At 32.8% G+C, this 23,857-nt stretch overlaps 1 pseudogene; it reads right to left on the reverse strand.

Annotated features, from left to right (window-relative positions):
• Positions 1-21,458: 21,458 nt before the first annotated feature.
• Positions 21,459-22,787, reverse strand: LOC149572716 (MYB-like transcription factor ETC3 pseudogene; annotated as a pseudogene).
• Positions 22,788-23,857: the final 1,070 nt, after the last annotated feature.

Raw genomic sequence — 23,857 nt, forward strand, 5'->3', positions numbered from 1 at the left:
CTATTGAGAGAAAAATAAGGGAAACAAGTCTAGCCCAAAAAACATAAGATTTAGAAAGGACACATATGTCTATAGCCCTAAGGGATTATGCCAAGAAGTTTGTGCCCAAGACAAGGGATTATGAAATTTTGAGAAACAAAATTGAGGAAGTAGTTCAAGAAAGTAAGTTGCTATGGAAGAAAGAATTTGGATTGCTGGCACCAACTACAAAGGAAGAAGAAAAAGAAGATGAGAAAATAGAGTTGGAAAGTATAAAAGATCTATATAGTGATGTTGAACAGTTTATAGAAACTGTAGAAAATATGGCTGAAGACAAATAAAATCAGACAAAGGTAGTTGTTGGAAATATTATGATAGGCTAAGTTACTAAGAGGGGAGTGGTGAATTAGTAACCAATAAAAATTAATTCTTAATTAGCAATTAATCCTTCATGAGTATTTTGAATTAATTGCATGCATGAGAAATGTAAAACATTAAAGCATTCATAACATTTTGACACACAATTTGGTGACCCGAAAACCTTCTAAACAGAAAGAAAAACTAGGGTGAGGATGATACTCACAAGCTTTGGTACTATGGTATAAAGTTGGCCTGTTAAGGCTTTATAAAGTTAGCTTGTTAAGGCTTACAATGATCACTTTTGATGATTTTTCCTATTAGGAGCAATAAGGACTACTAGGTCCACCTTGCAAAAAGGATTTACAAACATACAATGAAGTATGCACTCGGTAAAGAGATTTACATAAGACTGTTAAGTCTACGTTGTGAAAGGATTTGACTGGTCCACCTCTTAGGATGAAATAGTAGCTGATCTCTAATCTACAACTTGGTTTGCTAAATGAGATTCCTTTGAATGTAGTAATCACCTTACTATGGTAAATAAATATTTGTTGCTCCTTATACTTCTATAGCCTTTGTAATTCGCTCTTTTGCTTTTCTCTACTTATGAAATTACTTCATACTATATGTTGGATGTGATACAATACATTACATATATACTAATCCAATAAAAAATTAAAAAGTTAGCCACAATACAATTCTACACAAAAATCACAAAGTTGGCCGAATTGTAGGAACTCACATTTTGAAGAGTAGCTCAATGAGGTTTTGATACTCGACATCTACTGTTAATGCTTAGCATCATCATGCACTTAGTAGATGTAGAAGCTTGGTCCGTACTAATCATTTCCAAGTAGTCTTGAACTTGATTTGCACTAGTGACTCGATGAATACTATGAAACTCAACATATAAACTGAGTCACTTGGTTTTGACTACATTTCTCAATAAATACTATCACTATGAGCTTGGTATAAAGTAAGTCACTTGGTTCACATTGGGTGGCTCAGTTAACACTAGACTCACATCACATCAACTATGAACTAGGTAAGCACTTCACAACTTGGTTTGCACTAATAAACTCAACATACACTAAGATGCTCAATTTATACTGTTGATCATCACCGTGGTAGTAACTACTTGGCGCAAACATAAAACTATCCCTTGGACTCGATAGCAATTGTAGAACTTGGTAGATACTAAAATGCTTGGTTAACATTGTTAACTATACAATGTTCTTGGTAGATACTTACAATCTAAATAAGTGTACGTCACTAATAACAAACATGACTGTAATGTCAACACTCTCCACATTTGGCATCAGTGACAAAAACACTTATCAGTTAAAATTGAATTAAAAAATATTCAAGAACATCTTTTATCCATCACCTTATATCTCTGACTCGGTAGAGTATTACTATTTTGAGATTTTTCAAAAAATTGGTTTTATAAGAGATGTACCTCTAATTATCTATACATGAATAATATGATAATGCTCCCCCATACAAAATATTCAGTATACTATATATCTTTTCACATCTGATATATATATTTTCTCCTCTTTTCTGTATATCTTCTCCCCTTTACACAATATACATTTTATCTACAATATACATCTTCTCCCCCTTTTTGACATTAATTCCAAAGATGTATGCTATATATACTATACAATAATGCCAAAATGTGACAAGAAATCTAAACGTACCTTCAAAATTAATGCCATTGTCTTGTCCCAATTCTCTTGTAACACCTTGCATGTGTGCAATGTAATTTGCACTTCTGTTGGCAGTTCTATCATGTGGTTTGCAATGGAGATGTTGCTGTCATGGATGAGCATTTTAGCATGTGCAATGTGTTTTTGCAATGCATCCATGTTTGGGAGAATCATGTCCTATATATTTATCAATGTAGCTCTTATTCTTACTTCTTCTCTTAGCAATTCTACTTGCATATCAATTAGGCATATGATCTTGTTGTAGTGGGTAGAGCTATAGATTGAGTTACGTTGCAACTATTGTGCACTCACCTTCAGATCTTCATCAATCTTTGACAGTTTATCTCTTATTTAACTAGTGAAAATTGAAATATTGTAGAGTTTACCAAATAGTAAAGATACATTGTTGTAGGAGGTCACCAGTGAGCCTAGAATAGTAGATAATTCTACTTGATGGATAGAAATTTGTTGAGCAATAAGTTCCAAAACTTTATTCTCAAACTTATTCTTAGCTCTTTGCAACAATTTCTCTTGTCCATTCAAATCATCATTGAATTTCTAGACTACCTCTACTAATTGATTCAAAATTGGTTGAGAAGTATCAACCTCTGTGTTTAGAGCCTCTACAAGGATATTCTTTGCATCTTCTATTATTTGGAATTCCTTGTTTCTTTCTTCTCTAAGCCTCTGCTACTTACCTTTCTTCTAAATAATTTCTCCAAAAATGTGCATCTAATTAGGATTGAGATTTGAGATGTCCCAATTAGGAATAACAATCTCCTCATCAAGATCTATGACTTCTTCCTTCTCTTTTCCTTTACCCAAAAATTTTGTACTTGATTAAAACTTGGTCTCAACTATCTTTGTACTTATTAATTGCATTCTAGGGATGGAAACAAGTATATAAATGGTAGGACTCATTGAAAAGGTAGATACTACACTTATTGCTGAAATACCAATAGTAGAAATACCTAGAGTTACCAAAATTGATGTAGAGGGAAGTGTTGGCTGCTCAGTAGATGAAGTGCTTGTCACTTCAATCAATGAAGTACTGAGCTGGATAAGTGTAGAAATTTATTGAGTGCATGTGCTAATTATGTTTCTAACAATCAATCTTGCTGAAGCTTTCTCCATGCTTGATGTTTTCAATGCTTTTCTTGGAGAATGAGGAAGTGAGGCTATGACTACTATAGCAATTATCTCTGGGTCATTCTCCTTAGTATCTTGAACATTTGGTAAATATTCCTAGGTAGCTTCATGTCCCTATTCTTCTTCCTCAATATCATCTCCTTTGCCTTCAATCAATAGAAGAGTGGAACTAGTTTTCAGTTTGGCAATTCTCTTCTATCCATTGTTGACTGCCTGAGGGAGTTTGATTTCAAGTTCAATTCTAGCCTTTGCCTCGTCATAGGTGCCAAAGTATATAGTTTTAGGGTCAACAAGATCATTAATTAGTGTCTCAATAATGTCCTTGGTTTCATCTATGTTTACTGCATAACCAAGAGGTTTTACCCATATTGTCCTCAGTCTAACTGCTTGAATATATACTTTGTCACTATCAACCATGAAACAAACATTATCTTTGTAATCATCACTAGTTTCTTAGGAATCCTAAATCTATTATTCATCTTCTCTTTGAGTGCATCCAAGTAGTTTCCCATAATAATTACATAGATCTCTCCCATTTTAGCTATATACTCATTAATCTGATAAAGAATAGGTACATCCTTCCTCCAAACTACTGTACCTTTAGATGGGAAAAAAATTTTCACATAGAAAAATAAACAAGTTAAAAGTGAACCAAACTTACAAGGATTGTTCTTGGAAATGGCTTATACTCTCCATGTTCTTGTTGAACTAGCTCAACATCAATTTGGCAAGGTCAAGTGATAGGCTATTCTTGACCACCTTGTATGCTAAATCCATTGCTTCACACAACACATTGTTCAATCTGCTCAAACTATAAATCTTGTGAGTGATGACATGTATCCCAAAATTGAGTTCCATGTCTATGACACAACTGATCTTCATTCCCCTTCCATCCCACTCGGCAAGGGTTTTCTTCTCCAGTTTGACTTGACTTAGGGTTTTGGTCATTTTCACTTTTGTCAACATAGGAAGACCAATGATCTCGTGGATCATCTTCTTGGTTATCAAAATAGGTTATTCCAACCATAGTTGACCATTGTGCACATGACTAAGAATATATCTTATCCATTTTATTTGAAAATATCGTGGCATATGCAGAATGTGAGTTAAACCTTTTGTTTCAAGGTGTTGATGTTTCAGTTTCAACACACCATTAATGCATAATTCCTTTAAAGATTTATCCATTTCCAAAGTTCCAATGTCCTAAATAACACACTTAAAATGTGAATGGATATCATTTATCAATAATACCTTTGGTGGTACTTATGATTAAGCTCTACTCGGATCTAGGGTTTCTACAATAGTAGGACACAACTTAATTTGGTGCTTTCCACTCCATGCCTTGAACTAACATTTTAGAACCTTTCTTTGATTTGATGCTGGTGGATGCCATCTTCACTCAATAGGATTTGACAGAATGAAAATCCTTCAATAATAATTCACTCAAATCACTTGAATGATCTAATATTCACTCTACACAGATAGCTCTCAAAAATTCATAGTGAGAGATGACTTGATTTCACCCTTTTTCATCAAATTTTGCCATAAATGCCTGGTACAATTGTTTTCTCAAATTAAAAACTTTCATCCACTTCACTTGCATTGAATGCTCAGCAGAGTCTTCCATGACTCAGTAACCATACAACAAATATAATAGCTCTCGACCTTGCTCGATAAGGTCTTACAACCTAACCTAGCTCGGTAAGGTCTACAACCATACTCAATAATTATTGACATCTTTTACTTTGTGATCCCTTTGCATCTTGAATGCTGATTTGAATCTTTCATTTTGCTAACTAGAACTGATGTGATATATCTTTAGAATCCTAGTTCTAGTTGTCTTATGAGAGATCAAGTGGAAATGGTGGAGTCACCCAATTCTTGAGTGACATTATCATCATTGCTTGTACTTGCATTCTCAGAAGATTTTGGAACCCATTGCTCTCTCATTTGATTTATGATGTTATCAAGTTTGGCCTTCTTTTCATCTTTAATTCTTCCAGTATTCATATAGTTCTTGGCAAGATGACCAAGTTTTGTACAAATGAAACATCTTCTAGTAGTATCTCTTGTCCTCATGTGATTTTTCATGCAATTCATTCCAATGTGTCCAAATTCTCCACAGTAATGACATTTGCACCCAGTATTATAGTCTTGACCAAATATAGCTTTCACAATTTATTTTGATAGGTTCAATATCTTAGTTTTGCATTTTGAGGATTTGTGCCCATTCTTCTTACATTAGTGACATTTACCTTCAAGCTTAGGTTTCTCTTTGCATTCATTTTTCTTGACCATGCTGATTGCAATTGTAGCACTTTCTATTGAATTTAGCTTTCCCATTGCTCCAAAATTTGTTTGATGTATGACCTATCTTACCACAGTGACTGCAAGTAGGTCTTTGATTCTTTTGAGCTCCTTGCTTGGATGATTCACCTTCTTCTATATATCCAATTCTTGCTTTTCATTTTTGTCTATGATCTGGCTTTGTTCATTCAATTAATTCATGTCTGCTTGAGATTTCATCATCCTCTCATTGGTTTTTCTTTCAGTGTTTAGATCATTCTACAATATTTCATTCTATGACCTTAGATTTATGTTCTCTTTATTTGCATTGGTGAGCTAATCAATGAAGTCTATCTACTAAAGGGATAAGTGTTGAATTTCATCATTCTTTCTTTCTATCTCTTCTTTTATCTTGTTTTTCTTTTCCATGACTTCACACAATCTTACTGATTGAATTTGTTGCTTTCTTCTTAGTTTTCTTACTTCTTCTTAAAGAGTACTATTCTTTTCAAATAGTTCTTTGATTGCTTCATTAGCTTCATTTGAATTGCTTGAATGAATGTCTTCAATTCTTTCTTCAATGTAGAGTTGATCATTCATTTGGATTGCAATATCTTTTCTTCTTTTTAGGGATTGAGAGAGTTGCTCTTTTTCTTTCTTGATTTTTCCAATAGCCAATTCTAAATCTAGCTTCTCATTATTAATAGTCTTGTCAAGTCTAAATACCTCCATAGCCTTTGATCTTTGTTCAAGCTGTTAAAATTTTCTCTAAGAACCACAAAGCTTTGATACCAATTGTTGGAAATATTATGATAGGTTAAATTACTGAGAGGGGAGAGGTGAATTAGTAACCAATAAAAATTAATCCTTAATTAGCAATTAATCCTTCATGCTCAGTATTATGAAATAATTGCATGCATGAGAAACTAAAAACATTAAAGTATTCATAACATTTTGACACACAATTTGGGGACCCAAAAACCTTCCAAATAGAAAGTAAAATTGGGGTGGGGATGATACCCACAAGCTTTAGTATTGCAGTATAAAGTTGGCCTGTTAAGGCTTACAATAATCACTTTTGATGATCTACCTTGTTAGGACCAATAAGGATTGTTAGGCCCACCTTGCAAAAGGATTTACAAACATACAATGAAGCATGCACTCGATAAAGAGATTTACATAAGAGTGTTAAGTCTACCTTGTGAAAGGATTTGACTGATCCACTTGTTAGGATGAAACAATAGTTGGTTTCTAATCTGCAACTTGGTTTGCTAAATGATTTTCCTTTGAATGTAGTAATCACCTTGTGACAGATAAATCCTTGCTGCTCCTTATACTATTGTAGCCTTTGTAATTTTCTCTTCTGCTATTCTCTACTTATTACATTACTTCATACCATATATTGGATGCGATACAATACATTACATATATACCAATCCAATTATAAATTACAAAGTTGGCCACAATACAAGTTTACACAAAAATTACAAAGTCACCCAAACTGCAGGACCACGAGTTTTGAAGACTAGCTTGGTGAGGTTTTGATACTTGACATCCACTATCAATGCTTGACACTGTCATGCACTCAATAGATGTAGAAGCTCAGTCCATACTGATCACTTCCAAGTAGTCTTGAACTCAGTCTACACTTGTGACTCAGCAAATACTATGAAACTTGGCATATAGACTAAGTCACTTGATTCTAACTGCATAGCTCGATATAAACCGAGTCACTTGGTTAACACTGGGTGGCTTAGTTAACACTAGACTCACATTACATCAACTATGAACTCGGTAAGCACTACACAACTTAGTTTTCACTAATAAACTTGGCATACATTAAGATGCTCAATTTATACTATTGATCATCACCATGGTAATGACTACTCAGCATAAATTGTAAATTGTCCCTTGGACTCGATAGCAACTATAGAACTTGGCAAATATTGAAATGTTTGGTTAAAGATGTTAAGTGTAAAATGTGCTTGATAGATACTTACAATCTAAATAAGTGTATATCACTAATAACAAACATGACTATAATGTCAATAGTAGTCACCATTTAGGAATAAAATCCTAAAGTGACCCCAGTGTCAATCAAGCCAGAAAAAATAGTATCTTCCAAGTCAAAGCAAGGAGATCAAGATCCAAAATCTATTAAAGACGTGTTGATTGATACATCCAATCCACTATTAGTGGAAATTAAAGAATATCCTAAGATTAGAGAGAAAGGAACAAGTAGATAATTATAATATTGGTGAGATCCAAGAACCAATCTCAAGACCTCTTATAGAGGGAAATAAGGAGACAATGAAAGAAAGTGTTATAGTGACTAAGTTATAAGGTCAAAAGTAGGATGAACCAAATATAGGACTGAGTGTAGAACTCTCTACACAATCTAAGACTAAAGAAAATGGTACACCTGAAAAATAGGTGATTATGACTTAGAAGGAACCAATATCAACAAGCATGGATGCTAGTGGAGCAAGAGAGCCACAAAGTCATAGTGTTTATGCTTCATCATGATCACTTCAACTAGCACTACTGAGTAGCAACACTCCAAAGAAGAAATTACTAAAGAAGAAAGCAAGGTCACCTAACAAGCCAATAACCTTAGGTGAAATCATTGTCATGCCCAAATTTGACATTGATAATCTAACATTTGAATAGATGCAAATTTTGCAAAGCCTGCTGGCAAGAAAAACCAACCAGGAAGAAATGAGAAGATAGCCACAATAAAGGCATGTGCTACAAGAGATTAGGGATATTTTCCTTGAAGAATTTGATGTGGAAAATCTTGATGAGAATTCTCCTATTATATGTCAATTAGTTCATATTGTGGAGAAGATCAATAAACATGATGTGGATGCAAATGAAAAGCTGATGGAGTGGAGTTTCAAAAAATTTGAGAAGAAAGTCATTGAAAAGGTCTCCACTGAGATTGCAATAACGCTTGTACATTTTTCAAGTCTAATCAATATTGTAGAAGATGTTGTAAATCCCATTCTTTCTTTGTACAAAAATTTCAATGATGTTGAATTATTTACAGAGGAGAATCAAGGTTTTATTGATAGACAACAAGTAGATTTGAAGGTTTTAACACATTCATTAAACATGAACCCAAGTTCAGATTTAAATTATTTCAATAAATTAATAGTTACCCAAGGGAGATTCACCAAGCTAGTGGCTAATAATGGAAGAATAAGGGCTAATATTGTCTCTATTTAGATAATATTTTTACCTCATTTAGAGGTTATGTAGAGAGAACTTATATCAGCCAAGGAGGTAGCACAAAGAGGTCCAAATCTAAGTTTAATTGATCTAGTTGTCATGTTAGAGATCAAGATTCAACTGCTAGAATTAGTTAGAAATGGGTGGGATCATGCACTAGCCATGATAATCTAGCTTCACAGACCATTTTTGGATAAGTTTTGTTTGACCCCTGCCCCTAATAGCCATAAGTGACAAAAGAAGGGGGAAATATATATTTATGGGGATATGAATACATAAATGTACAATAGGTACATTTATTATTTGAATTTTTTTTAGAAAAATAATGTAAAAGTAATGCATATATGTTGTACATATTGAAGTTTTTATGAAGACCAAGTCATACTAGTCTAAGGGGGAGCACTTTTTTTTTGAGTTTTCAGATGTAATGTTGAATCATGAAAAAGTTTTTTTGCCACTTATGTCAAAGGGGGAGATTTTTGATCCCTATAGTTTGTTGTCTATTAGTGTCAAATACTTCGCCATTTATTTGGCAGTGTTGGTCAGTCATCACTACAATTGAGCCATTGTACTAAGGCCGAGTGATGTATTTAGAATTGTTCATATTTTAGTTAAGATCGAGAAATTCTTATTTCCAAACAATTCTATGGTCACTGAGTGCCCCTATATATTTCGAGTAAGACATTTAAGATACAAGTCTGAGTGTTCATGTGCCAAGTGAACTAGTTTTAGCATATTTGTTTGGAATAGCAAAAATACTAAGGTAAATATTTTTCGGTTGACTTGTTCCATGATTTAATGATCGAGGAGTAATTTAAGGAGTTGATTACACATTTTGAGATGGATCATTAATCCTTGTGCAAGTTGTTTAACCAATCAAAAAAATTGAAGTTTTAAGAAACACAAGGGAGAAATATAGATTATTGATCTTGATCTAGAACCTTCTCTAGTTGGTTATATAAGGAGGATCTGAACCCTAATTTCAATCGAGTGTAATGGTCAGAGTCTATGCATGAGAAGAAAATTTTGGATGCCTAAGCATATTTTGAAGGCAAAGCAAGGCATAGTGACCAAGAAGAGTAGTGAAGTACAAAACAAAGTTATATCATATTAGAGAAGGATCAAATAGTAGAAAGAGGAGATCTGTAATCAAGCATTACAATGCTAACTAAAGGATCATATACTGATACATTTTGGAAAAGTGAATCAGGGTAAATATCTTAACAAAGTGGTCCTAATAGGCATATGTAAATCTCTTAACAAAGTTCTTACTTTGTTGTAAGTTTTAAATCCTTTAATCAAGGTAGATTGAATAAGTCTTATAAGATCTTAGCAGGGAAAGCCCCTCATAGGGTAGATCATCTAAAGTGATCAAAATTATAGCCCAAACATGTGAACTTTGTTACTACAACATTGAAGATTTGTGGGTTTCAAAATAACCAAATCTTTGTTTTATGTGTTGATTATTTAATTTTATGTTTATGGTTGTGATCTGTAGATTAGATTGATTATATTATTGTAATATATATTTATGTGATTTGTGATATTTATGAGATAAGGGTTAGTGGTGAAAGTTATCAATTTGATAATTGTTTAGAAGGTTAAAAGTTTTATAGATCCCAATTCACCCCCCTCTTAGTATCTTACTTTCCCAATAGACTTCCAACATTATATTTATACAATTTATTAGAATTAATCTAATTTCATGTATTGAACTGAAATAGCTTATAGGATTATAGTTTAGAAATCATCTACTTCTAGAAGTTTTTTTACCACAATAGTAGAGATTTTCCTTTGAAGAATTGCATAGAAGTCTATGAGATTCAAAGTTATTCTTATAGTATATAAAAATAGAAATTGAACTAAGCCCATACAGTTTCAATTAGTCTAGAATATGGTGTGATTTTATCAATATCATTGTTTATAATTCTAAAATAGAAGTGTAGTTCGGAGGTCAATGATTCCACTACCTTCTCCATGAGTAAGTGGATTCATTCCTAAAATAAGAGGAAACATATTATTAAAACCATTTAAACTTATTTCATACCTTGATTTGATCCAAAGAACAATGAGAAGGGGGAGCATTCCCTTTAAGATAGGAGAGACTTTGTCTTACACAATGTGGCTGGTAACCCTATTTTGCAAGAGAGCTTGCATTATTACAATTTGCAAAATATTCACCTATTGTTGGAATATTTTTTGGCAACTCTGTTGGGGAGTGAACTCCTTTGGAAGCCTCATTCTTTTGTTTGAAGTTTTAAACCCTTGTGCTAATTTGTGTTTGAGTATTACATCCTATCACTCTAGAGAGTTTTGAACCAGTTTATTCATAGAGAAAGAAGGTTGAAAATTCTAGTTGTATAGAATCTACAAGTTTGACTCAAAAGGGTTTCTTTGATTTTCTCATAAAAATCCCTTCTCTTTCCCAAACTATAAGTCTTATTCCTTCTAGAAGGAGGTCATTTAGTCCTAATAAAGATTCCCAATTTTTCCTAAAACCTCTTATTCCTACTACTCAAATAATCCTTTTTACTCATATCCCACCTATCCCACATATTATCAATATGGCTAGTGGTTCATGGGGAGGAAATTTTTGCCCATTAAATCTTGTAGCAAATTTACATGCACTACCCCAAGGTTCTTGTAAGAATTGTCCCAAATTCTATGGGGATGGAAGACAACACCCCAATGAACTTGTCAAAGACTTCTACATTGTTGTTGGAGTTCTAGGAATTGAATACACAGATGTCTCTTTAAGGCTCTCTATTGAGACTTTACAATACATACTAATTGATTCATTCTCCACTTAGATCCCAGTTCTATTACTAATTGAGATTCTTAGAGAACCAAATTTATAGAAAGATTCAAACCAGTGAAAGATGAGCATGCTCTCCTAGCATAACTCATACAAATGAAGAAGAAGGCACAAGAAGAAATACCAGAGTTTATTGCCAAGTTTAATGAGCTAGCCAATGAGACTCCAATTGTTTCTTAGCCTATTGTTGAAAATGTGAAGTGTCTCTTTATTAATACTCAACATTCAGAAGTTATTTTTCTTGTCAAGAAGGATTGTTTCTATGAACTTGGCACTTGCCCAATATTTGGCAATAGAGATTGAAGATGACTTGATACTTATAGGAAAAATCCAAAAGAATTATAATCAATTCAAGAATAATTTGTTTATAAAATCCCCTTCAATGAGTTCAATTGATCTGTTGGTTCATAAGTTAGCAAAAAAACTTCTTTCTCTCAAGAAGAAAATATCTCAAGGAATGTTTGCTACTCCATATATTTATATACCAAGGAGACCATTGATGCAGGAGAATCCTTGGTGTAAGAGCAATCTTGCATCACAAAAAAAAAAAAAATTATTTCAGTCTTTTCTATTTTAATATGGACCAGAAGACCAGGTGGTTACTATTTATGGGGACTTACTATTTTTAGTAATTTTTTCATACAAGCTCGGAATGTTCTCATTTTCTATATGAAGGTTCATTTTAGAGTTATAAGTCTGCCATAAAATTTTTATTTCTCTAGCTTAAGTATCAAAGAAGTTATTATAGATTTTCAGTGGAAAAATTTGCAAATTCAGGCTCACCATTGGAGGCCTTAGAGTGCTCAGATGAGGTCCAAAAACTCAATGGAAGAGTGCTACCACATTTTCAAGCCTTTAGATCAGAAGTTGACATTTTTGAAAAGTGGTTATAATAGCTAATTAGAGCAACGGTTTGAGAGTTACGTCCTTTCGAAGTTGAGCTACCTAAAATATTTAAAATAATTGTCAAAGATGTGTTTGGCCGACTCTATTTCTATTGTTAGAGTTTGTCGGCCATAGGTATTAAGTTTCATTGTCTAGAACCTTCCTAGGTGGCATAAAATTGTCTTTTTAAGAAAGAACCGAACATTGTCTAGATTAGCTCTGGGTGATAGTTTGCAACTTGTTTTGCAGATTATTGTAATGAAGGCACCCATGTGGGTTAGCATATTGTACTTGTGAATTCTGTAATTCCACATTTGTGGCACAAATAAGAAGTCCATATTTTGTTCTTGCATTTGCTGTTGTTTCTTTATTTTCTGTTATGGTTTATGGTATTAAGGGGAGCACCCTTCATCGAACTTGAACTTTGAACTTTACGTTCAAAGTTTAAAGTTTGAAAGTTCAGATACATGGTTCAGAGTTCAAATCCAATTCAAAATTTAGAGTTCAGCTTAAAAGGTACAGTGCCAAAGTGTAGTTCCAAGAAGAAACCCGATTAAGCCTTGTGCAATAGTTCAATATTGTCATATATCAGTAAGATTGAGCCTTCAACCAGAGTGATAAAGCCGTATCAGTTGAGGAGAAATGATAAGTGCATGTGGCATCAAATGGATCAGCTAGGCAGTGTTTTAAATGACAAGTCATCAACAAAGATAAATATTACTCAAGAAGCATGCAAATTTGAGGACTATAATCTTAATTTTATCAATCTGTAGTCAGAAATGTCATTACTACATGTTGAGAATCTACATGCTATCCCTAATTCTACTAATACCCAAAGAAAGTGTGGCTGTAAGGAAATTATAACATGCTTACAATTGTCATGTCTTGCATACCCAACTTTTTGCAGATATAAGGTATTTTGAAAATGCAGATTGAAAGTTTCCCCGAGTTGCATTCTTGGATCGATGTAAGAAGGTATAGGAAGATGAAGGTGAACTCGATGACCTTAGAGGGACCAATTCATGAAGATGTTTGACTTATAATCAGTATGAATGTAGTCGGCAAAGAAAAGCATAGAGGGTCAAGGCCTCCCCATTTTGAAATCAAATATGAAATTCAAAATCCCCACATACGCTCGTGATTAGATCCAATTCTAATCACAAAATCAATATGTACAGATCCATATTATGAGGTTCCAAAGTGATGATGACTGGAAACGATGTGCATGGTATATATGGAAGGAGGAGAACGTGCATCAGATGTTTGAGAAAATACAGACACAACTCCAACTTCTCGGTCGCCTATGTAATGGTGACATAGATAATCCATAATTAATCTACCGCAAAGCCTATCTCATAATTTGAAGGCCAATACAATCATCGTGACACACGGTAATCAAAGGAAACGAAGCCCAACTGCAAGATGGCGTGTGCTATTCTTTCGAGTGTTGAAGTTTAGTATTGCTTGTGAATAGTATTGGGTGTGATATATCCAAGTTGATATTAGATGACATGAATTTGATGCACAATATTCTATAATGAATTCATAGCATGGAGAAAGCACTGTTATTTCAACTGGATACAGGGCATATTGTTGTCGTCTAAGAAATTTCACGAGAAACCATGACATCAAAGGCACATGGGAGCAGTTGGGAAATGTTTGATATCGTCTTTGTCCACATTAAGGAATCATACATAGCAAACCCAAGTGTAACAGATTCCATGAAGTGTCATGTACAGGTGGTTCAAACAAAATTCAGTTTGATCAAGGGACGATACGTCTGTGCATTTCCAAAGGCTCACGTAATGCAAATGTAGAAACTGTGTCAAGGTCACCCTCTACATCTAATGACATTGTTTTGGTAGTAATGGAAAATGGATTCCTATTTTATAGACATGTGTGTGCTCATGGTGGTTGAGCCTCCTTGATATTCAAACACCATTTCAACATAGTTTCTTGTCAATGGCTTAAACATCACACATTAAGCTTCATTTCAACACTAAAAGTGTTAAATAGCCAAAGTTGACTTATTTTTTCCAAGCTTAATTTTCTCCTTAGTGTGTGATGTTTAAGGGTGGTCGTCATATAACATTGCCGATAGCAGTGGAGTCTTCTAGACACATAAACATGGTGCAGGCTCGATAGGTCTCTATGTGATTTTCCAAAGAATATATATATGATATGTCTGACTTGATAATTAAAATTGCAACTTTAGTAACATATCTTATAAAGTTGTAATTTTAGACTATCATGATTGATTTAAACATGGTATTGTCAAGTTAGGAGAAGTATTAAGAGGAAAGAAGAAAATGTAATCTCAAGATTCAGTTAAAAAAGTGAAAGATAGTCAAATAATCAAATGTAAATATTTATTGAGAAAATCTTGAGAGTCAGAGGTTCTTCTTTTCGGAGTCCTAAGGCTATAGGAGGAGGACATGTTTTGTGAGTACTATTGTAATAGAGGATAGGGGGAATTAGTTTGGTATTTTGTATTTCAATTGTAGTTGCAAGGACACATAAATCCTATGGTTTTCTGTTATGTGTTTATAATAAAGATAGGTTATATTTATCAGATCTTATGGTATGAAGATGTGATTCTTGGATTGCAATGAATCATATGGTAATTCCTTTCACATTTTAGATGTAATCTTGCATTGTCATCTGTGGCTTACAAAATAGAATATTATTTTCTCTCATTCTCCTCTGTGATATTGAGACGTTGAACATGTAGATCTTGTGGCTTCTTGTCTACTTTCAAATCTATTTAAGTTAGCAAGTCTTATAATCACATTTATTTCATGGTTATGGATGGATGTCAAAAGCCTTTGTATTTTCAGGTTAAAACACAATTTGTCATTTTATTCATTGAAAGTGTTTTTAGGAGAGAGTTGTAGCTCTCAATTCAAAGGAAAAATATCAATTTCATGGTAGTCTTTCCAACCATTAATTCTATTTTTCTTCTCCTTTTGGGAATTTAAGGGTCTTCTATGAAGGTATTTTTGAGAGGACGAATCTATTCACTAACAAGTGTGATGGAAGACAAGTTGTTGGGACATATACTGTCCAAATAAGGTATCAAAATTGATCATGATAGGGTGCAAGAAATTCATGGATTATCTTTTCCATGAAATAAGACTATTATTCACTTTTTTGTTTTGGAAAAGTGAGTTTCTTACAAATATGTGCTCCTTATTTTTTCTAAAAAGTCCCAACAAAACCTCAAAAGCATTTACTCAGTGATCTCATTCAACTTCATAATTAACACTTATTATCATTTCACTCCAAACTATTCATTCACTATTCCTTTTATTACTGACTATCAATAATATAACTTTCTTGTTACCTAGTTTTAACCAATAATTTAATGAGATGCAATAAAAATTAAATATCATGAAAATCAACTTGCAACATAACAACAACCACACATATGATAGCAAGAGTTTTAATGTGGAAACCTTGTAAACAGAAAAACAACCTACGACCGACAATCCAAAAATATTCACTCTTCTGAAATGAGCTCTGCTAGGAGCCAACCTTGTTAAAGGTTTACATACACATTATTAATGTGACTTGGTTAGAGGATTTACACCGAAAGATCATCTAGACCTTATCACTCCTTGATCTTGTCTAAGGAGTGACATGTTCTAAAGGACTTATAAACACCACTAATGGATGATACCATATAGGATTTCATAGCCTTGTTAGGTCCACTCAGTTAAGATATTTCTCTACTATAATGGTAAGAAAGTAATAGTACAAATTAATCTGTTAGGTCTAGATCAACCTAGCTTGTTCAAATCTTTTATCTTCTCAATCTCTTTTTGATCTCTTTACTAGTTGATTCACTTCTCTCTTTCACTTTTCCTTAACTCTTCTTTGATCTTCTCTCTTCTCTTGCTTGTTTATCCTTTCTTATTTCATCTTCAACAACTTCAACTATTCACATCTACTCACCATTCAACCAACAACCAAAAACTTGCTCAACTACTCCTTAAATAGTAGTCCCTCTACTTCCATATTCTCATGGGGATTTTGGCTTAACTAAAATCATTGATCTTATATTTATTGCATTTAGTTACTTACAAAATAGAACTTTGTACTCATCCTTATCCTTCTTTAATCTCCATCATTATATCTTCAATGTATTTTTTTCAGCCATATATCTTGTAACAAATTTTGACTTGTGCCTTTGAAATTCTTGAACATTCTTTATTTTCTCCAGAATTTAGCCTCAAATTCCATGTTTACAATTTTTTTATTCTTTTTGTTACTCAATGAACATAATTGTCCACTTAGATAAAACATCACTCAATTAATACTAAACTTACTCGATTAACACTTAACTTTCACTTTGCTTAACCAAATCCTTCGTGATAACTGTAGCCACTCGGTATAGCTTGTATAGGTCATTACATAAGAATATTACATGATTATTAAATTATCAAAACAACATTACATTATCACTATCCAACTCATTTAAGTGCCCATTGAATACCATACTTATCAACTCTATCATCAACATACTTTCTTTAAATTATCTTCATCAATCAAATACTCTTCATCAATCAACTTATATGACACTCTATTGAATTAGCATAATGTCAAATCAACTAGGACTTGACATTAATTACATCATCATTTGGGGCTAACAATCCCCCCTTTGGCATTAATTTAAACACATAACATGTGATTTTACATTACAAAATCTTATATAAGATAATCAAATGTATGCATTGATAACAATACAACTATTTAGCTCTTGGACTTCATCAAAATTTCTTCCCCTTAGGATATGATCTTCTTCTATTAAGCAACAACATCATTCATTCTGGCATCATCTTCATTATTCTTTACTATTTCTTAAAGATTCCCTTCCTCTTAGTCATTTACTCCCCCTAGACTTATTCCACTCCCTCTTTGGGATTAATCTTTCTTTGCTCATTTTCTCCTTAATGGTTCTCTCCTCTTTTGACTTATTCAAACCTTTCATTTAGTATACTTCTTCCATAATATATCATGTATATATCTTCCTATAGATTCTCTTCCTCTTTGACAATAATGCCAAAGGTAACTATAAGTTCCAATGTGAAACTTATAAAACCTTGTAGTTATCCTTGTACCTTGCATGTACAATTTATATTAGTTTCATCACAGTCATCTTTATAGCTTCAGGAAAATCCTTAAAGGGCAAACTCCTTGCATTAAATCCATAAAGATATTTATGTTCATCCATGAATTGATGCAACATGCATCTTTCACTTAGTGGATTTTGGATAGGGGCAGTACCCTCAATTTACCTCTTAGATACTCAAAAGAATCCTTAGGCAACGACTTAGTAAATACATCTGCAATTTATTCTTTAGATTTCACATATTCAAGCCTTACTAATTTCTCTTGTATTTTCTCCCTCAAGTGATGATACTTGATTGATATATATTTTATTGTTTCATGCATTACTGGATTCTTTGATATATATATATATATATATATATATATATATATTGCATTAGTGTTACAACAATAAATAGTATTATAGGCTCAATTATCCCTTCTTGGATACCTTCCAACAGTTTCTTAATTCATACAATATTTGAAAAATTGATTGTAGTAGCAACATACTGAATTTTAATAGCAGATTGTGAAATGTAGCTTTGCTTCTTGCATAACCATGTAATCAATCTTTCTCCTAAAAAGAAAGCTCCACCACTTGGGCTTTTTCTATCATCCACATTACCATCCCAATAAACATCTCTATAGACTTGAAGATTAACATTATCATCTTTCTTATACCATAGGCCAAAATCTTTAGTTCCTTTAAGATATCTTAATAGCCCTTTCACAAAATTCATGTATGTTCCCTTAGATTAGATGAAAACCTTGCAACATTTCTAACAACATATGCAATATTTGGTCTATTGTGTATTACATACTATAATTTACCAATCATAGATCTATGTTGCATTTCATTTACCTCTATAGTAGTATCCTTCTTTAATAATTTTACTCCAACCACCATAGGTGTAATGATTGGTTTCGAAGCATCCATTCCAAATGTCTTCAAGATTTTCTTTTTCTGATGAAATTATAAACCAATGAAAATTTTAATCTCACCAAACATTGACATCTCAAATTCCTTACTCATTGGATCAGAAAATGTCTAGCATAGCATGCCATTTCCTCCATATATAATGCCATCCACAAATATTTTAGAAATCAACACCATATCTTCAGATTCATATTTCAAATATATATATATATATATTTTTCACTTGTTCTAGAAAATTTGATCTTATAATCAAATAAGAATGTAACCTTTCATACCATGCTTTTATGCTTGTTTTAGTCCATACAATATCTTATTCAATTCACAATTGATATTCCTTTGATCAACTTTAATGAATCCTTCTAGTTATACTATGTAGACTCCTTCTTTAACTATTTCATTTAGAAATGTAGATTTGATATCTATTTGATACACTTTGAACTTCTTGTAGGTAGCATAGGCCAATAATGTTCTTACTCCTTCCAATCTTTCCACAAGTGAAAATTTCTCACCATATGTTGGTGTCTCTAAATCTTGTTATCTATTAATGTCAAACACTTAGTCATATATGAGGTAGAGTTAGGCAATCATCACTAGAACTGAGCTACTCTATATAGGTTAAACCATGTGGAAGACTTGTAAATAAATATGTATATGTTGAGCTCTATAGTGAACCGAGCAAGTCCTTGGTCACCGGGTATTTTTAGTACAAGCCAAGCCTAATGAATGTCGAGCAGACAAAGCACGTAGATACCAAGTTATACAGAAGGTGTCAAGTATAGTTAAGGTTGAGCAATTGAATGAAGAATAGTTATGATCAAACATCAAAGATAGTAAGTGTTGAGAAACACAGAGTAGACATTAAAGTTTGATTACAAATTTTGGGGTAAACCATTTCAAGCTAACATAGACACAACAATTAATGATTTTAGAGTTTGTTACAGAGGTTGTTACACATTTTGACATAGATCACTGATCCCTATGAGAGATGAACAACCAATCAGATGAAGAGGCAAAAGGGAAGTGTCCAGAAAACTCTTTAGAAGTATTTAAATAGGCATATCCAAACCTTATTTTCATAGCTCAGTGAAATCAGCTATCATAGAAGAGATTGCAAAGTTTGTGAAGGAAGCAAGGAGTTAAGTTTTGGATGGTGTATGCATGTGAGAGTTAAGAAGAATAGTGTACAACAACCTTATGAAGCATTGAAGGATTGAGTAAAAATAAATTTGATAGGAGATCATATTAGAGATTGGAAGGAGGAGATCCATAATTAGCAATTTCAGTGCAAGTTGAAGGATCATGTACTGAATCATAATTGAGTAAAGGATAATCTCTTAACAGAGTGGTTTTAATAGACTTTTATAAATCTCTTGACCGAGTCCTTACTTTATTGTAAGCATAAAATCCTCTCACAAGATAAGACCTAATAGTTTTAATAACCTTTAACAGGGTAGACCCCTCATAGGGTAGATCATTAGAAGTGATCAAAATTGTAACCCTAATAGGTTAACTTTATTTCTGTAGTAGTGAGGATTTGTAGGTGTCATCCCCAACCCAATTTTACCTTCACCTTTGAAGGTTTCTGGGTAACCAAATCTTGTGTTGTGTGTTTACATTTGATGCATGTGATTGATAGTTAGATCTACTTATTACAACACTTTGATTTTACAAGTTATGTTATGCATGGATTAGATATGAGATGGAAAATATGGTGAATTCAGCAAAGTTTAATAAGAGTTGACATTCTTGAGGTATCTTCTTATGTCTTGTTTGATAATAATCTCCAATTTGATCAACTTACTAAATGAGAGCATCTTTTAAGATTGTTTAAAAATTAATGTTGATGAAGCTTCAAAATTATTATTAAAAATGCTATAGCATTGGAGATGTTAGTGGTGACTATAATAAGAGAAATAATTTTAAATATTTTCTTGTTCTCTTGATGTGGACTCAAATTATTTCTAAGTTGATGATCATTTTCCAAGCACTTTTAGAAGCCAAGTTAAAGCATTTTATCTATATTATTATGGAATATGAGAGCCTAAAACCATAGTTAATCATCTCAAAAGAAAATCCTATGTACTTTCACCAATAGTATTTGGACGATTGTAAGAAACATATTAGCATCCTTATCTATGATTTCAATTTGTTAACTAGAGCCATATTAAACAAAAAGGAAATCTAAGTTGCTAAATCAACTTATATTTAGAATAACATCAAGATAATATTATAAACCATCAAATTTTCCACATGCAAAACTTGCTTAATGAACATTCTTGATTCTTCTTTTGTGATAACATAGTGGTTCTACTAGTGATCTTGTATCTTTTCTAATTTTTTATAACTAAAAAAAACATTACCTTTAATACTTTAAATACCTGTACAATGTTTAAGAGAACCTATTTCCAATATCTTTAAAAACTAGTTCATATATTTTCTATGAGACTTCTACTCTTTTGTTGATTGTCTATTCTTAAAGTTATTTGAATTTCACTCATACTATATGGTTAGTTAATGATTGACAAAACCCTTATATATTTTTATTTTAATAATATGGACTGCTGATTTCATGGAACATGGTGTCTCAAGGATGATTATATATATAGTCATCCAAAAGCAACAAGTTAAATATACCTTTTAATATTTACTTAATCTCCATGAGAAAGCATCTCTTCTTTACAATGTGATTGCATTGCCTTTTAAAATGTTCTGTCGCATTTAAATGTCATTAGTACTTGGAATATTCATTTTTTAAGGCACTTGTTTCCATTAAAGCCTTTGGCATTGTAAAGTCATGTAAAAAAACAGGTGAAAGTACAGAAAACTGATGTTTCAATCTGAAAATGAAACTTCAATAGATTATAACTGTCAGTAGTTGTCTGTTTCCATAGGATGCCTTTACATAAGTGCTTGCCAAATATATGTCTATATTAGTTATACTCTTAAAAATGAAAGACACCAATCTTGGTAAAAGAAAGAAAGAAGCTCAAATCAGTCAGTCGCTGCTTTCACTGGTATCGATATTGAGGCTTCTCATTTTCCAGTATTTTTCAATCTCCTCTCGTGTACGCCATGGAAGCCTCCCCGCAATCAGTGACCACCTGCACTATACTAAAACTATTAGTTCTGCACTGTACTAAAACTATTAAAGTTCTGCATAAATATACTAAAACATATCGTGTATATAAAAAGTGGAATTTTAACGGCTATGTTCAAGAGAGAGTGGATAGAAATATTGATAATAAAAAATTATCTGAGCAAAATTCATAGTGGAAGATTCATGATGGGATGGTCTGAAATGAAGGTTGTGGTTTGTCTCAGAAGATTTTTTAATTCAAAATACTTTTCTCTTTTTCAGATTCCATAGACTCACTGAAAGTTAATCTAAACTTTCACTCACTCACTCACTTCACTCTATCACTGACACATTCATTATTTCATTGTAATTTGTCACTCATTCTTTCATTGAAACATGAGATGCAATTATTTTTTGAATCCTATTAAACCGTTAATATACGCTTTCACTCACTCACTATTCACTCATTCTTGACATATTGAATTAAAATTTCATATATATATATATATAAAGAAGTCATATGCAATTTCACCTGTCACCCAAAAGCCTATAAAGTCTAAGAATCAAATCCTCCTCAGCTTCAGAGATGTGAGAGGAGTTCCAGTCCATGATTCTCTTGCGGCTGTCTGCATCAACCACGCACCCACAACACATAAATCTCTCTTCTCAATATTAAATTTCTTGTGATAATTTACATATTAGCACCAAAAAGTTAAAATAGTTAAAAATATCATATGTTTTGGTTCATACTTTATGTTTTATCATCAAGATATGAATATCAAAATTTACTGATAACTTGTGATAACTTCGTATATGGATGATACAAAATTTTCTTTATCAACAGTTTGGAATTTACTCCATGCTCTATTATCAAACTAAGAATGCTAGAAGAAAAGAGACCATGATCAAAAGAGAATAGAGGAAACAAGGACCTTGAGAGAGACCATGATCTATCATTGGAAACAAGATTATTAAAGAACAAATAACAGTACGAGGAGAGAAGATCATTGAAGAAGAAAAAACCATGTATTATACAATAAGAGCACTATATGAGAGGAGGCCGTGATTCATCATCAGACATGAGTGCAAGTTAGAAAGAAAAGATAAAATATGATCCATAACTTTCATTGAAAACCATAGTATGAGAAACAAAATTTGAACAAGCTCAAATATGCATGAGGCTGATCACAACATACCCAGCAGTGAATCAGTTTGTTCTTGAGGAGACTGTTTTTCCAAATGTGCCATATTTGTCTGTTAGGAAGAAGGTGATGGGAAAGAGAAGGAAGGAGGGAGAATAAATAAGTAGAAATTTGTGAAGACTGTGCAAATTGAATGGATGACCAGTAGGCGTGAAGTGCAGATTGATGGGCACTTCACCAAATGTAAAAGCGGGATGTGCGTGACTTCTCTGACACAAAATATATATAGTAATAGTGATACTACACACTCCTCTGTCAGTGCATTGTTTTTCTCTAAAATCTTCATTATCCAATCTCCCTCTGCTATGGAAGGTGTAGATTTACTCCAGGGTGATTGGAGTGCATAAGAGCTGGAAATCTGAGCCACTTGTTTTGGGGCAAGTGTAAAAGAGTTGATTGACTTTCCAATAACTTGATGGTAAACGTACGTGAACTTTTCCATACATTTTTCCACTCAGAGATGTCCCATCGATATTAAACTTTGAGCAATCTTTTCCATTGCCTAAGACAAGGACGCTTCCTTGATCTCAGCTTCCAAGAAAAACAGTAATGAAGACTATTTTAACTCAGAGAGTTTTATAGATTGCTTTGAAGCATTTTATCGATCTTATACAAACTATTTCGAATTCATGTTTCCTAGGATATGTATCTGTTTAATTCTATTTATATATGTTTATTAACTATTTAAAGAGAAGTTGTTGCAGTAACAATAGGGCAGTATGTAGGACTTCTATTTTCTAAAATGTTAATAAGTCTATTATCTATTTGTAACCATATACCAATAAATACTAAAGATGACTTTAGATGAAAAATCAGAATATCTCATGCATCTAAAAGTGGTCTTAAAGGAGCACACATAAGTAGGACTCATGGAAGGATCACTCACATATACTCTAGGCAACATATTAATAAGTTGTGTATAGTTGTTCGTGGTTTTTATTGACCACTATGTAGACGGCTTAAACATCACACACTAAGGTATGTTTCGAAAATAAAGCAATAAGGGAATCAATCCAACAACCTCCCTGGTTAGCTTCGCATGTTAGGATTAACAAGACAAAAATAACTATTACATGCAAATATAACTAATATCATAAAATAATAAATCACACAGAA

Source organism: Cupressus sempervirens, chromosome 2, assembly GCF_028749045.1.
Source record: "Cupressus sempervirens isolate cs-2001-9-10 chromosome 2, ASM2874904v1, whole genome shotgun sequence".
Taxonomy (NCBI): domain Eukaryota; kingdom Viridiplantae; phylum Streptophyta; class Pinopsida; order Cupressales; family Cupressaceae; genus Cupressus; species Cupressus sempervirens.